Below are 17,576 nucleotides of genomic sequence, written 5' to 3' on the forward strand. Positions count from 1 at the left end.
AGGGGAGTGCTCGGGTTACCAGGTGGTTCTTGTCCCTCCAGAACTTTAAGTTCACTGTTGAGCACAGGGCCGGCCGCTTACAGGGGAACGCAGATGCCCTGTCCCGGGTACACTGCTGTGCATGTGTTCACCCCCTCAGGCTTGAACAGTATGTTCAAGCCCTCAGGGGTGAACAAAGGGGGGGGGGATATGTAGGAGAGTCCCCGGAATTATAATGGACGGACGATACGTGCCACCAGAGGTCCTGGCCTCGGTGGAGTAAGAACCGGATCATTGCGGTTACAGCGGCGAATGCTGCTGGTGCAGCGTGTCCGGGCCGGTTCTTGCTGGGAACAGGTAAAGAGCTGGGGGGGGTGCCTGTTCCCCACGGCCAGCCCAGGTTTTTGGTGGAGCTGGGCCTTTAAAGAACCCAGCCTGCTGATGATGGGGGTGGGGTGTGTCTTGCTGTGCTGGAGATTTCCACAGACAGAGTCAGTGCTGGTGAAGGAGAGTCTGGGCGCAGCACACATTGAAGGATAGCCCTGGGACCTGTGGTGCTACGAGCCGAAGGGGCTCTGGCCTGAGGGAGACAAAGGCAGGTAGCTTACAAGCCTGCAGAACTGCTGTGGTCTGTCCAAAACAAGGTTACTCAAACCTGCTGTTTTTTTTCTATGGAAGGACTTTTGTTTTATGAACTATGTGGATATGCACCTGTGTAGTCTGCACATTGCCTGTTATGCCTTTGGTGTAAATAAAGTCACGGTGTATCACAAAGACTGTCAGTGATTGCCTCAATACTGCTGCCTCTACCGTAGCCTACCACGAGCACATCCCCACACCGTGTAACCATACCACGGTCCTGCTCATTGCACTCTGGAAGCTCCCGCATACCTCTTGGTGCTGCATCGGAGGCATGCCACCTACAGGGGTGGGGGAGCTATTTGTTCACCCGTCTTTGTTGGTAATGCAGAATATCTCCGGCCTTGCCAGAGATGTTATCAAAGGACAGAGGATCTAAATTGATTTTCTGTCCCTTGAAGTGGCTGAAACTGGACATAATTGTCTAGTTGTTGGCCTCCCTTCCTGCAGGCGCATTCCAGAGAAGGGGGGAGGGGGGGTGGCACCCGAAATCGGGGATATTCTGGCAGCATTTAACTACTTCAACCCCGCTAGCTGAAACCCCCTTAACCCCTTCACGACCGCAATCTGTATATATACGTGATAGCTGCACATACCCCGTGCAGCTACCACGTATATATACGTTCTGGCAGCTCTTTAATCCAAGCGCTGCAAAGCGCTTGGATTAAAGCTTCTGCCCCTGCCCTGTATGCTGTCACGGACAGCATACAGTGCAGTAATGCCGGCAAGGGACCAATCAGAGTGGCCCCTTGCCGACAATCGATCCGATTGGTTAGTCTGTGCAGACTAACCAATCGGATAGCGGCAGTGAAAAAATGCCTGAAATCAGTGTCCTCGTGCCCCCCATCCCCCGATCCGTGCAGCCCCTCCCACCCCGATCCGTGCAGGCGCCACCCGATCTGTCCAGCATCTCCATGTCCACAGTGCCCCTCCATCTGTGCCCCATCTTGTGTCCTCCAGTGCCCCCTCCTGCTGGCCGTGACAATTTCCAGCCCACCCCCCCCTTCCAGCGCTGCCCCCCCCCTCGGTCTGCCCCCCTGCTGTGTTTGATGGTGGCGGCTCCATTCCTGAACCGCCGCCATCATCAGAGTGTCAGCTCTATGCTGACACTCTGCTGTAACCCCAGAGATGCCGCGGCAGCGGCATCTATGGGGTTAATGGAGGGAGGGGGCTCCCTCTCTCCACCATCGGGGCTGCTGCGCTGCGATGGCAGCCCCGATGGTTGCCCTGGCAACCGGATGCTTTGCAAAAGCGTCCGCTGTTGCCACCTATAGGGCATCTGAATGTATTACACTTTGCAATGCAAGAGCATTGCAAAGTATAGTACAGCCATCAGCCCCACTGGATCTTCATGATCCAAGAGGGACTTGATAAAAAAATTAAATGTGAAAAAAAAAATCTAAGTAAAAAATAAATAAATAAAAATGTAAAATAAAAAAAAATGCCTTTTTTTCCCAAAAAAAAATGAAAAATAAAAAACCGACACATATTAGGTATCACCGCATCCGTAACGACCGTCTCTATAAAGATATCACATGATAGACCCCGTCCGATAAACACCATAAAAAAATAAAATAAAAACTGTGTAAAAAAAAGCTATTTTTGTCACCTTACATCACAAAAAGTGCAACAGCAAGCGATCAAAAAGGCGTATGACCCCCAAAATAGTACCAATCAAACCGTCACCTCGTCCCGCAAAAAATGATACCCTATTTAAGACAATCGCCTGGTTCTCAGACTATAGAGACACTAAAACATCATTTTTTTTGTTTTAGAAATGCTATTATTGTGTAAAACTAAAATAAATAAGAAAAAGTATACATATTAGGTATTGCCACGTCCGTAACGATCTTCTCTATAAAACTATCACATGACCTAACTCCTCAGATGAACGCTGTAAAAATAAATAAATGAAAACTGTTCCAAAACAGCTAATTTTTGCGTCACCTTGCCCCATAAAGTGTAATAATGAATGATCAAAAAATCCTATGTACCCAAAAATGGTACCAATATAAACCTCAACACTTTCTGCAAAAAACGAGCCCCTGCACAAGACGATCGGCAGAAAAATAAAAACATATGGCGTTCAGAAAACCAATCCAGCACAATCTGCCTTCCAAAAACCGTATGGCATTCCTTTCCTTCTGCGCCCTGCCGTGTGCCCGTACAGCTGTTTACGACCACATGTGGGGTGTTTATGTAAACCGCGGAATCAGGGTAATAAATATTACTTCTAAGCCTTCTAACGTCCTAAAAAAATAAAATGACATTTCCAAAATGATGCCAACATAAAGTAGACATATGGGGAATGTTAAGTAATAAATATTTTATTAGGTATGACTTTCTGTTTTAGAAGCAGAGAAATTGAAATTTGGAAAATTGTGAATTTTTCCACATTTTTGGTAAATTTGGGATTTTTTCATAAATAAAGGTGAAATATATTGACTCAAATATATGATTATCATGAAGTACAATGTGTCACGAGAAAACAATCTCAGAATGGCGTGGATAAGTAAAAGTGTTCCAAAGCTATTACCACATAAAGTGACGCATGTCAGATTTGTAAATTTTGACCTGGACATTGGGGCATCAATGACCCTTGGTCATGAAAGGGTTAATGACCAGACCACTTTTTACACTACACTACTTTCACCGTTTATTGCTCGGTCATGCAACTTACCACCCAAATGAATTTTACCTCCTTTTCTTCTCACTAATAGAGCTTTCATTTGGTGGTATTTCATTGCTGCTGACATTTTTACTTTTTTGTTATTAATCGAGATTTAACGATTTTTTTGCAAAAAAATGAAATTTTTCACTTTCAGTTGTAAAATTTTGCAAAAAAAATGACATCCATATATAAATTTTTCGCTAAATTTATTGTTCTACATGTCTTTAATAAAAAAAAATGTTTGGGTAAAAAAAAAATGGTTTCGGTAAAAGTTATAGCGTTTACAAACTGAGGTACAAAAATTTGAATTTCCGCTTTTTGAAGCAGCTCTGACTTTCTGAGCACCTGTCATGTTTCCTGAGGTTCTACAATGCCCAGACAGTACAAACACCCCACAAATGACCCCATTTCGGAAAGTAGACACCCTAAGGTATTCACTGATGGGCATAGTGAGTTCATAGAACTTTTTATTTTTTGTCACAAGTTAGCGGAAAATGATTTATTTATTTTTTCTTCTTACAAAGTCTCATATTCCACTAACTTGTGACAAAAAATAAAAACTTCCATGAACTCACTATGCCCATCACAAAATACCTTGGGGTGTCTTCTTTCCAAAATGGGGTCACTTGTGGGGTAGTTATACTGCCCTGGCATTCTAGGGGCCCAAATGCGTGAGAAGAAGTTTGCAATCAAAATCTGTAAAAAATGACCGGTGAAATCCGAAAGGTGCACTTTGGAATGTGTGCCCCTTTGCCCACCTAGGCTGCAAAAAAGTGTCACACATCTGGTATCGCCGTACTCAGGAGAAGTTGGGGAATGTGTTTTGGGGTGTCATTTTACATATACCCATGCTGGGTGAGATAAATATCTTGGTCAAATGCCAACTTTGTATAAAAAAAATGGGAAAAGTTGTCTTTTGCCAAGATATTTCTCTCACCCAGCATGGGTATATGTAAAATGACACCCCAAAACACATTCCCCAACTTCTCCTGAGTACGGCGATACCAGATGTGTGACACTTTTCTGCAGCCTAGGTGGGCAAAGGGGCACACATTCCATGGCGCATGGCGAGTTCCTAGAATTTTTAATTTTTTGCCACAAGTTAGTGGAATATGAGACTTTGTTAGAAAAAAATAAAAATAAATAAAATCATCAATTTCCGCTAACTTGTGACATTAAAAAAATAATTGTAGGAACTCGCCATGCCCCTCACGGAATACCTTGGGGTGTCTTTTTCCATAATGGGGTCACTTGTGGGGTAGATATACTGCCCTGGCATTCTAGGGGCCCTAATGTGTGGTAAGTAGTTTGAAATCAAAATGTGTAAAAAATGACCTGTAAAATCCTAAAGGTGCTCTTTGGAATGTGTGCCCCTTTGCCCACCTTGGCGGCAAAAAAGTGTCACACATGTGGTATCGCCGTACTCAGGAGAAGTTGGGGAATGTGTTTTGGGGTGTCATTTTACATATACCCATGCTGGGTGAGAGAAATATCTTGGCAAAAGACAACTTTTCCCATTTTTTTATACAAAGTTGGCATTTGACCAAGACATTTATCCCACCCAGCATGGGTATATGTCAAATGACACCCCAAAACACATTCCCCAACTTCTCCTGAGTACGGCGATACCACATGTGTGACACTTTTTTGCAGCCTAGCTGCGCAAAGGGGCCCAAATTCCTTTTAGGAGGGCATTTTTAGACATTTGGATCCCAGACTTCTTCTCACGCTTTAGGGCCCCTAAAAAGCCAGGGCAGTATAAATACCCCACATGTGACCCCATTTTGGAAAGAAGACACCCCAAGGTATTCAATGAGGGGCATGGCGAGTTCATAGAATTTTTTTTTTTGGGGCACAAGTTAGCGGAAATTGATTTTTTTTCTTTTTTTTTGTTTTTTCTCACAAAGTCTCCCTTTCCGCTAACTTGGGACAAAAATTTCAATCTTTCATGGACTCAATATGCCCCTCACGGAATACCTTGGGGTGTCTTCTTTCCGAAATAGGGTCACATGTGGGGTATTTATACTGCCCTGGCATTTTAGGGGCCCTAAAGCGTGAGAAGAAGTCTGGAATATAAATGTCTAAAAAATGTTACGCATTTGGATTCCGTGAGGGGTATGGTGAGTTCATGTAAGATTTTATTTTTTGACACAAGTTAGTGGAATATGAGACTTTGTAAGAAAAAAAAAAAAAAAAAAAATATATAATTTCCGCTAACTTGGGCCCAAAAAATTTCTGAATGGAGCCTTACAGGGGGGGTGATCAATGACAGTGGGGTGATCACCCATATAGACTCCCTGATCACCCCCCTGTCACTGATCACCCCCCTGTCATTGATCACCCCCCTGTAAGGCTCCATTCAGACGTCCGTATGATTTTTACGGATCCACGGATACATGGATCGGATCCGCAAAACACATACGGACGTCTGAATGGAGCCTTACAGGGGGGTGATCAATGACAGGGGGTGATCAGGGAGTGTATATGAGGTGATCACCCCCCTGTCATTGATCACTCCCCTGTAAGGCTCCATTCAGACGTCCGTATGTGTTTTGCGGATCCGATCCATGTATCCGTGGATCCGTAAAAATCATACGGACGTCTGAATGGAGCCTTATAGGGGGGTGATCAATGACAGGGGGGTGATCAGGGTGTCTATCTGGGTGATCACCACCCTGTCATTGATCACCCCCCTGTAAGGCTCCATTCAAACATCCTTGTGTGTTTTGCGGATCCGATCCATGTATCAGTGGATCCTAAAAATCACACGGACGTCTGAATGGAGCCTTACAGGGGGGTGATCAATGACAGGGGGGTGATCAATGACAGGGAAGTGATCAGGAAGTCTATATGCGTGATCACCCCCTTGTCATTGATCACCCCCCTGTAAGGCTCCATTCAGACGTCCGTATGTGTTTTGCGGATCCGATCCATGTATCAGTGGATTCGTAAAAATCATACGGACGTCTGAATGGAGCCTTACAGGGGGGTGATCAATGACATGGGGGTGATCAATGACAGGGAAGTGATCAGGAAGTCTATATGCGTGATCACCCACTTGTCATTGATCACCCCCCTGTAAGGCTCCATTCAGACGTCCGTATGCGTTTTGCGGATCCGATCCATGTATCCGTGGATCCGTAAAAATCATACGGACCTCTGAATGGAGCCTGACAGGGGGTGATCAATGACAGGGGGGTGATCAGGGAGTCTATATGGGGTGATCAGGGGTTATTAAGTGACGGGGGGGGGGGGGTGTTGTGTAGTGGTTTTTGGTGCTACTTATTACTGAGCTGCCTGTGTCCTCTGGTGGTCGATCCAAACAAAAGGGACCACCAGAGGACCAGGTAGCAGGTATATTAGACGCTGTTATCAAAACAGCGTCTAATATACCTGTTAGGAGTTAAAAAAATCACATCTCCAGCCTGCCAGCGAGCGATCGCCGCTGGCAGGCTGGAGATCCACTCGCTTACCTTCCGTTCCTGTGAGCGCGCGCGCCTGTGTGCACGCGTTCACAGGGAAATCTCGGCTATCGCGAGATGACGCACGGATGCGTCCAGGAGGAATGAATCAACCACCTTCCGGACGCATCCGTGCGTTAGGCGGTCGGGAGGTGGTTAAATACATATATATCTACATAGATGCTTGGGGCACACACACACACACACACATATATATATATATATTTTTAGAAAATGAAGATGCAGCACACTCTGCTGTGTGTGTGTATGTGTATACATATATAACAAAAATTCAAAAAGCAGCACTAGTCCAGTAGACCACGGGTGCAAAATCCTCCAAACCGCAAGCTCAGCAGTTAATGATGATAAATATCAAAAAAATGAGGCAGCACTCCAATAGATATAGTTAAAAAGGTGGACCCTTTATTGACCCCTCTGCAACGTTTTAACCACTCAATGCAGTCTTTATCAAGCATATAAAATGCATAGTGGTAAATTAAGTGACAATTAGATAATCATTTAATATAATAGTGTGTAAAATCTGTGTAAGAAATATTAAAAAATAAATATATAATCACTTGTGTACATAACAATTGAGAAAAAGCTGCTCTCACCTGCTCCTTCTCTGCTGTGAGCACGGAAAAAACGCACCTGGATGCGGGTAACTTGAAGTCCAAACGAAAAGCAGAATCCAGCTCAGTCTCACAGAGGTAAAATCGATGCTTTATTGACGCGGTATAAAAATACATCCAGGAAAAACAATCTTAGTCTACATGTTTCGGACTACTTAGAATGTGAGCCCTTACTCATGACATAGTAAGATACAAATGAATGCAGCAGATCTAGTGGACTCCCACCTGTGCTCTTAATTGGGTTATCACTAGGGATGAGCGAACTCGAACTGTATAGTTCGGGTTCGTACCGAATTTTGGGGTGTCCGTGACACGGACCCGAACCCGGACATTTTCGTAAAAGTCCGGGTTCGGTGTTCGTTGCTTTCTTGGCACTTTTGTGACGCTTTCTTGGCGCTTTTTGAAAGGCTGCAAAGCAGCCAATCAACAAGCGTCATACTACTTGCCCCAAGAGGCCGTCACAGCCATGCCTACTATTGGCATGGCTGTGATTGGCCAGAGCACCATGTGACCCAGCCTCTATTTAAGCTGGAGTCACATAGCGCCGCCCGTCACTCTGCTCTGATTAGCGTAGGGAGAGGTTGCGGCTGTGACAGTAGGGCGAGATTAGGCGGATTAACTCCTCCAAAGGACTTGATTAATCGATCGATCTGCAGCTGTGGGTCATTGAGCTGCTGAAATTCAAATGCTCACTGTTTTTAGGCTGCCCAGACCGTTTGTCAGTCACTTTTTTCTGGGGTGATCGGCGGCCATTTTGTGTCTTGTGCGGTGCTGCGACCAAGTGCATCCAAGCTGCGACCAAGTGCATTTAACCCTCAATGGTGTGGTTGTTTTTTGGCTAAAGCCTACATCAGGGTGAAGCTGTCACACCAAGTGCATTTAACCAGCAATAGTCTGTTTATTTTTTGGCCATATACTACATCAGGGGCAAGCTGCGCCTGTCACCAAGTGCATTTAACCCTCAATGGTGTGGTTGTTTTTTGGCTAAAGCCTACATCAGGGTGAAGCTGTCACACCAAGTGCATTTAACCAGCAATAGTCTGTTTATTTTTTGGCCATATACTACATCAGGGGCAAGCTGCGCCTGTCACTAAGTGCATTTAACCCTCAATGGTGTGGTTGTTTTTTGGCTAAAGCCTACATCAGGGTGAAGCTGTCACACCAAGTGCATTTAACCAGCAATAGTCTGTTAATTTTTTGGCCATATACTAAATCAGGGGCAAGCTGCGCCCGTCACCAAGTGCATTTAACCAGCAATAATCTGTTCATTTTTTGGCCATATACTACATCAGGGGCAAGCTGCGCCCGTCACCAAGTGCATTTAACCCTCAGTAGTGTGGTTGGTCAAGCTGTCACACCAAGTGCATTTAACCAGCAATAGTCTGTTCATTTTTTGGCCATATACTACATCAGGGGCAAGCTGCGCCTGTCACCAAGTGCATTTAACCCTCAATGGTGTGGTTGTTTTTTGGCTAAAGCCTACATCAGGGTGAAGCTGTCACACCAAGTGCATTTAACCAGCAATAGTCTGTTCATTTTTTGGCCATATACTACATCAGGGGCAAGCTGCGCCCGTCACCAAGTGCATTTAACCCTCAGTAGTGTGGTTGGTCAAGCTGTCACACCAAGTGCATTTAACCAGCAATAGTGTGGTTATTTTTTGGCCATATCCCAGTCTAATTCTGTCACTAAATCCATACCGGTCACCCAGCGCCTAAATACTAGGCCTCAAATTTATATCCTGCTAAATCTGTCGTTACCGCTGTACTGTTGTGGCTGGGCAAGTTATTTAGTGTCCGTCAAAGCACATTTTTTGTTCAGGGTTGAAATACAATTCCCAATTTAGCAATTTCATAATTTAGTGGTTTCTGCTATATCAGAGCTATTTGAAATCTATCCCTAAAAGGGTATATAATATTCAAGGTGCACATAGGGTCATTCAGAATAACTTCACACACACGCTACTGTGCATTTCCAAGTCTAATTCTGTCACTAAATCCATACCGGTCACCCAGCGCCTAAATACTAGGCCTCAAATTTATATCCCGCTAAATATGTCGTTACCGCTGTCCTGTTGTGGATGGGCAAGTTATTTAGTGTCCGCCAAAGCACATTTTTTGTTCTGGGTTGAAATACAATTCCCAATTTAGCAATTTCATAATTTTGTGGTTTCTGCTATATCAGAGCTATTTGAAATCTATCCCTAAAAGGGTATATAATATTCAAGGTGCACATAGGGTCATTCAGAATAACTTCACACACACGCTACTGTGCATTTCCAAGTCTAATTCTGTCACTAAATCCATACCGGTCACCCAGCGCCTAAATAGTAGGCCTCAAATTTATATCCCGCTAAATCTGTCGTTACCGCTGTCCTGTTGTGGATGGGCAAGTTATTTAGTGTCCGCCAAAGCACATTTTTTGTTCTGGGTTGAAATACAATTCCCAATTTAGCAATTTCATAATTTAGAGGTTTCTGCTATATCAGAGCTATTTGAAATCTATCCCTAAAAGGGTATATAATATTCAAGGTGCACATAGGGTCATTCAGAATAACTTCACACACACGCTACTGTGCATTTCCAAGTCTAATTCTGTCACTAAATCCATACCGGTCGCCCAGCGCCTAAATACTAGGCCTCAAATGTATATCCCGCTGAATTTGAATACAATACATTGGGCCAAATAATATTTTTGTTGTTGTGGTGAACCATAACACTGAGGAAAACATCTAGTAAGGGACGCGGACGTGGACATGGTCGTGGTGGTGTTAGTGGACCCTCTGGTGCTGGGAGAGGACGTGGCCGTTCTGCCACATCCACACGTCCTAGTGTACCAACTACCTCAGGTCCCAGTAGCCGCCAGAATTTACAGCGATATATGGTGGGGCCCAATGCCGTTCTAAGGATGGTAAGGCATGAGCAGGTACAGGCATTAGTCAATTGGGTGGCCGACAGTGGATCCAGCACGTTCACATTATCTCCCACCCAGTCTTCTGCAGAAAGCGCACAGATGGCGCCTGAAAACCAACCCCATCAGTCTGTCACATCACCCCCATGCATACCAGGGAAACTGTCTCAGCCTCAAGTTATGCAGCAGTCTCTTATGCTGTTTGAAGACTCCGCTGGCAGGGTTTCCCAAGGGCATCCACCTAGCCCTTCCCCAGCGGTGAAAGACATAGAATGCACTGACGCACAACCACTTATGTTTCCTGATAATGAGGACATGGGAATACCACCTCAGCATGTCTCTGATGATGACGAAACACAGGTGCCAACTGCTGCGTCTTTCTGCAGTGTGCAGACTGAACAGGAGGTCAGGGATCAAGACTGGGTGGAAGACGATGCAGGGGACGATGAGGTCCTAGACCCCACATGGAATGAAGGTCGTGCCACTGACTTTCACAGTTCGGAGGAAGAGGCAGTGGTGAGACCGAGCCAACAGCGTAGCAAAAGAGGGAGCAGTGGGCAAAAGCAGAACACCCGCCGCCAAGAGACTCCGTCTGCTACTGACCGCCGCCATCTGGGACCGAGCACCCCAAAGGCAGCTTCAAGGAGTTCCCTGGCATGGCACTTCTTCAAACAATGTGCTGACAGGGGATGTACCACCAACACCACCACCACCTCCGTCACCAAGCGTCTCAACCATGTCACACGGCAGCGTTCAGCTCTCCATCTCACAAACATTTGAGAGAAAGCGTAAATTCCCACCTAGCCACCCTCGATCCCTGGCCCTGAATGCCAGCATTTCTAAACTACTGGCCTATGAAATGCTGTTATTTAGGCTGGTGGACACAGACAGCTTCAAACAGCTCATGTCGCTTGCTGTCCCACAGTATGTTGTTCCCAGCCGCCACTACTTCTCCAAGAGAGCCGTGCCTTCCCTGCACAACCAAGTATCCGATAAAATCAAGTGTGCACTGCGCAACGCCATCTGTAGCAAGGTCCACCTAACAGATACGTGGACCAGTAAGCACGGCCAGGGACGCTATATCTCCCTAACTGCACACTGGGTAAATGTAGTGGCAGCTGGGCCCCAGCCGGAGAGCTGTTTAGCGCACGTCCTTCCGCCGCCAAGGATCGCAGGGCAACATTCTTTGCCTCCTGTTGCCACCTCCTCCTTCTCGGCTTCCTCCTCCTCTTCCACCTGCTCATCCAGTCAGCCACACACCTTCACCACCAACTTCAGCACAGCCCGGGGTAAACGTCAGCAGGCCATTCTGAAACTCATATGTTTGGGGGACAGGCCCCACACCGCACAGGAGTTGTGGCGTGGTATAGAACAACAGACCGACGAGTGGTTGCTGCCGGTGAGCCTCAAGCCCTGCCTGGTGGTGTGTGATAATGGGCGAAATCTCGTTGCAGCTCTGGGACTAGCCAATTTGACGCACATCCCTTGCTTGGCGCATGTGCTGAATTTGGTGGTGCAGAAGTTCATTCACAACTACCCCGACATGTCAGAGCTGCTGCATAAAGTGCGGGCCGTCTGTTCGCGCTTCCGGCGTTCACATCCTGCTGCTGCTCGCCTGTCTGCGCTACAGCGTAACTTCGGCCTTCCCGCTCACCGCCTCATATGCGACGTGCCCACCAGGTGGAACTCCACCTTGCACATGCTGGACAGACTGTGCGAGCAGCAGCAGGCCATAGTGGAGTTTCAGCTGCAGCACGCACGGGTCAGTCGCACTACAGAACAGCACCACTTCACCACCAATGACTGGGCCTCCATGCGAGACCTGTGTGCCCTGTTGCGCTGTTTCGAGTACTTCACCAACATGGCCAGTGGCGATGACGCCGTTATCAGCGTTACAATACCACTTCTATGTCTCCTTGAGAAAACACTTAGGGCGATGATGGAAGAGGAGGTGGCCCAGGAGGAGGAGGAGGAGGAAGAGGGGTCATTTTTAGCACTTTCAGGCCAGTCTCTTCGAAGTGACTCAGAGGGAGGTTTTTGGCAACAGCAGAGGCCAGGTACAAATGTGGCCAGCCGGGCCCACTACTGGAGGACGAGGATGAGGAGGAGGTGGAGGAGGATGAGGATGAAGCATAGTCACAGCGGGGTGGCACCCAACGCAGCTCGGGTCCATCACTGGTGCGTGGCTGGGGGGAAAGGCAGGACAATGACGATACGCCTCCCACAGAGGACAGCTTGTCCTTACCCCTGGGCAGCCTGGCACACATGAGCGACTACATGCTGCAGTGCCTGCGCAACGACAGCAGAGTTGCCCACATTTTAACCTGTGCGGACTACTGGGTTGCCACCCTGCTGGATCCACGCTACAAAGACAATGTGCCCACCTTACTTCCTGCACTGGAGCGTGATAGGAAGATGCGCGAGTACAAGCGCACGTTGGTAGACGCGCTACTGAGAGCATTCCCAAATGTCACAGGGGAACAAGTGGAAGCCCAAGGCCAAGGCAGAGGAGGAGCAAGAGGTCGCCAAGGCAGCTGTGTCACGGCCAGCTCCTCTGAGGGCAGGGTTAGCATGGCAGAGATGTGGAAAACTTTTGTCAACACGCCACAGCTAACTGCACCACCACCTGATACGCAACGTGTTAGCAGGAGGCAACATTTCACTAACATGGTGGAACAGTACGTGTGCACACCCCTCCACGTACTGACTGATGGTTCGGCCCCATTCAACTTCTGGGTCTCTAAATTGTCCACGTGGCCAGAGCTAGCCTTTTATGCCTTGGAGGTGCTGGCCTGCCCGGCGGCCAGCGTTTTGTCTGAACGTGTATTCAGCACGGCAGGGGGCGTCATTACAGACAAACGCAGCCGCCTGTCTACAGCCAATGTGGACAAGCTGACGTTCATAAAAATGAACCAGGCATGGATCCCACAGGACCTGTCCGTCCCTTGTCCAGATTAGACATTAACTACCTCCCCTTAACCATATATTATTGGACTCCAGGGCACTTCCTCATTCAATCCTATTTTTATTTTCATTTTACCATTATATTGCGAGGCTACCCAAAGTTGAATGAACCTCTCCTCTGTCTGGGTGCCGGGGCCTAAATATATGCCAATGGACTGTTCCAATGTTGGGTGACGTGAAGCCTGATTCTCTGCTATGACATGCAGACTAATTCTCTGCTGACATGAAGACAGATTCTCTGTTACGGGACCTCTCTCCTCTGCCTGGGTGCTGGGCCTAAATTTATGAAAATGGACTCTTACAGTGGTGGGTGACGTGAATCCTGATTCTCTGCTATGACATGAAGACTGATTCTCTGCTGACATGAAGCCAGATTGTCTGTTACGGGACCTCTCTCCTCTGCCTGGGTGCTGGGCCTAAATTTATGAAAATGGACTCTTACAGTGGTGGGTGACATGAAGCCTGATTCTCTGCTATGACATGAAGACTGATTCTCTGCTGACATGAAGCCAGATTGTCTGTTACGGGACCTCTCTCCTCTGCCTGGGTGCTGGGCCTAAATTTATGAAAATGGACTCTTACAGTGGTGGGTGACGTGATGCCTGATTCTCTGCTATGACATGAAGACTGATTCTCTGCTATGACATGAAGACTGATTCTCTGCTGACATGAAGCCATATTGTCTGTTACGGGACCTCTCTCCTCTGCCTGGGTGCTGGGCCTAAATTTATGACAATGGACTGTTGCAGTGGTGGCTGACGTGAAGCCTGATTCTCTGCTATGACATGCAGACTGATTCTCTGCTGACATGAAGCCAGATCCTCTGTTACGGGACCTCTCTCCTCGGCCTGGGTGCTGGGCCTAAATTTATGAAAATGGACTGTTGCAGTGGTGGGTGACGTGAAGCCTGATTCTCTGCTATGACATGCAGACTGATTCTCTGGTGACATGAAGCCAGATCCTCTGTTACGGGACCTCTCTCCTCTGCCTGGGTGCTGGGCCTAAATTTATGCCAATGGATTGTTGCAGTGGTGGCTGACGTGAAGCCTCATTCTCTGCTATGACATGCAGACTGATTCTCTGCTGACATGAAGCCAGATTGTCTGTTACGGGACCTCTCTCCTCTGCCTGTGTGCTAGGCCTAAATATATGCCAATGGATTGTTGCAGTGGTGGCTGACGTGAAGCCTGATTCTCTGCTATGACATGCAGACTGATTCTCTGGTGACATGAAGCCAGATCCTCTGTTACGGGACCTCTCTCCTCTGCCTGGGTGCTGGGCCTAAATTTATGAAAATGGACTGTTGCAGTGGTGGGTGACGTGAAGCCTGATTCTCTGCTATGACATGCAGACTGATTCTCTGGTGACATGAAGCCAGATCCTCTGTTACGGGACCTCTCTCCTCTGCCTGGGTGCTGGGCCTAAATTTATGCCAATGGATTGTTGCAGTGGTGGCTGACGTGAAGCCTCATTCTCTGCTATGACATGCAGACTGATTCTCTGCTGACATGAAGCCAGATTGTCTGTTACGGGACCTCTCTCCTCTGCCTGTGTGCTAGGCCTAAATATATGCCAATGGATTGTTGCAGTGGTGGCTGACGTGAAGCCTGATTCTCTGCTATGACATGCAGACTGATTCTCTGGTGACATGAAGCCAGATCCTCTGTTACGGGACCTCTCTCCTCTGCCTGGGTGCTGGGCCTAAATTTATGAAAATGGACTGTTGCAGTGGTGGGTGACGTGAAGCCTGATTCTCTGCTATGACATGCAGACTGATTCTCTGCTGACATGAAGCCAGATCCTCTGTTACGGGACCTCTCTCCTCTGCCTGGGTGCTGGGCCTAAATTTATGAAAATGGACTCTTACAGTGGTGGGTGACGTGAAGCCTGATTCTCTGCTATGACATGAAGACTGATTCTCTGCTGACATGAAGCCAGATCCTCTGTTACGGGACCTCTCTCCTCTGCCTGGGTGCTGGGCCTAAATTTATGAAAATGGACTGTTGCAGTGGTGGGTGACGTGAAGCCTGATTCTCTGCTATGACATGCAGACTGATTCTCTGGTGACATGAAGCCAGATCCTCTGTTACGGGACCTCTCTCCTCTGCCTGGGTGCTGGGCCTAAATTTATGAAAATGGACTGTTGCAGTGGTGGGTGACGTGAAGCCTGATTCTCTGCTATGACATGCAGACTGATTCTCTGGTGACATGAAGCCAGATCCTCTGTTACGGGACCTCTCTCCTCTGCCTGGGTGCTGGGCCTAAATTTATGCCAATGGATTGTTGCAGTGGTGGCTGACGTGAAGCCTCATTCTCTGCTATGACATGCAGACTGATTCTCTGCTGACATGAAGCCAGATTGTCTGTTACGGGACCTCTCTCCTCTGCCTGTGTGCTAGGCCTAAATATATGCCAATGGATTGTTGCAGTGGTGGCTGACGTGAAGCCTGATTCTCTGCTATGACATGCAGACTGATTCTCTGGTGACATGAAGCCAGATCCTCTGTTACGGGACCTCTCTCCTCTGCCTGGGTGCTGGGCCTAAATTTATGAAAATGGACTGTTGCAGTGGTGGGTGACGTGAAGCCTGATTCTCTGCTATGACATGCAGACTGATTCTCTGGTGACATGAAGCCAGATCCTCTGTTACGGGACCTCTCTCCTCTGCCTGGGTGCTGGGCCTAAATTTATGCCAATGGATTGTTGCAGTGGTGGCTGACGTGAAGCCTCATTCTCTGCTATGACATGCAGACTGATTCTCTGCTGACATGAAGCCAGATTGTCTGTTACGGGACCTCTCTCCTCTGCCTGTGTGCTAGGCCTAAATATATGCCAATGGATTGTTGCAGTGGTGGCTGACGTGAAGCCTGATTCTCTGCTATGACATGCAGACTGATTCTCTGGTGACATGAAGCCAGATCCTCTGTTACGGGACCTCTCTCCTCTGCCTGGGTGCTGGGCCTAAATTTATGAAAATGGACTGTTGCAGTGGTGGGTGACGTGAAGCCTGATTCTCTGCTATGACATGCAGACTGATTCTCTGCTGACATGAAGCCAGATCCTCTGTTACGGGACCTCTCTCCTCTGCCTGGGTGCTGGGCCTAAATTTATGAAAATGGACTCTTACAGTGGTGGGTGACGTGAAGCCTGATTCTCTGCTATGACATGAAGACTGATTCTCTGCTGACATGAAGCCAGATCCTCTGTTACGGGACCTCTCTCCTCTGCCTGGGTGCTGGGCCTAAATATCTGACAATGGACTGTTGCATTGGTGGCTGACGTGAAGCCTGATTCTCTGCTATGATATGAAGACTGATTCTCTGCTGACATGAAGCCAGATTGTCTGTTACGGGACCTCTCTCCTCTGCCTGGGTGCTGGGCCTAAATTTATGAAAATGGACTCTTACAGTGGTGGGTGACGTGAAGCCTGATTCTCTGCTATGACATGAAGACTGATTCTCTGCTGACATGAAGCCAGATTGTCTGTTACGGGACCTCTCTCCTCTGCCTGGGTGCCGGGGCCTAAATATCTGAGAATGGACTGTTCCAGTGGTGGGTGACGGGAAGCCAGATTCTCTGCTATGGAACCTCTCTCCAATTGATTTTGGTTAATTTTTATTTATTTAATTTTTATTTTAATTCATTTCCCTATCCACATTTGTTTGCAGGGGATTTACCTACATGTTGCTGCCTTTTGCAGCCCTCTAGCCCTTTCCTGGGCTGTTTTACAGCCGTTTTAGTGCCGAAAAGTTCGGGTCCCCATTGACTTCAATGGGGTTCGGGTTCGGGACGAAGTTCGGATCGGGTTCGGATCCCGAACCCGAACATTTCCGGGATGTTCGGCCGAACTTCTCGAACCCGAACATCCAGGTGTTCGCTCAACTCTACTCTCAAGTCATCAACAAGAAGACGCTTTTGACTATCTGCTGTAGTGCATGGTAAGGTTTTGTGACGTCTTCTTAGGAAAAAAGGAGCCCCACTTGTAGGTAGCAATGAAGACAGAGTATGCAACTGAAAGGCTTCTCTGGGCTTTCAAAGTCAACAATCTTATCCACTTTGTACTAAATAATGTTTTGCCTTCCGTAAGCCAGACTGAACTGCGGCCTATCACTACTACTACTGCCTGGATAGGTGCTGCTGCTACTACCCACATTCTGACTCTGGGAGGACAAGACCTGGGTCTTTCATTTTAGACTCTTCCATATTCCATGTATACCATATATCGATCGGCACGATGAGAGTAGCGTGGCGGTGCATGTGTCCTAAGGCAGGCGTCCAATATAGATAACAGGAAAGAAGGACCGTCACTCGCTGTTAGTA

Source organism: Bufo gargarizans, chromosome 11, assembly GCF_014858855.1.
Source record: "Bufo gargarizans isolate SCDJY-AF-19 chromosome 11, ASM1485885v1, whole genome shotgun sequence".
NCBI lineage: Eukaryota > Metazoa > Chordata > Amphibia > Anura > Bufonidae > Bufo > Bufo gargarizans.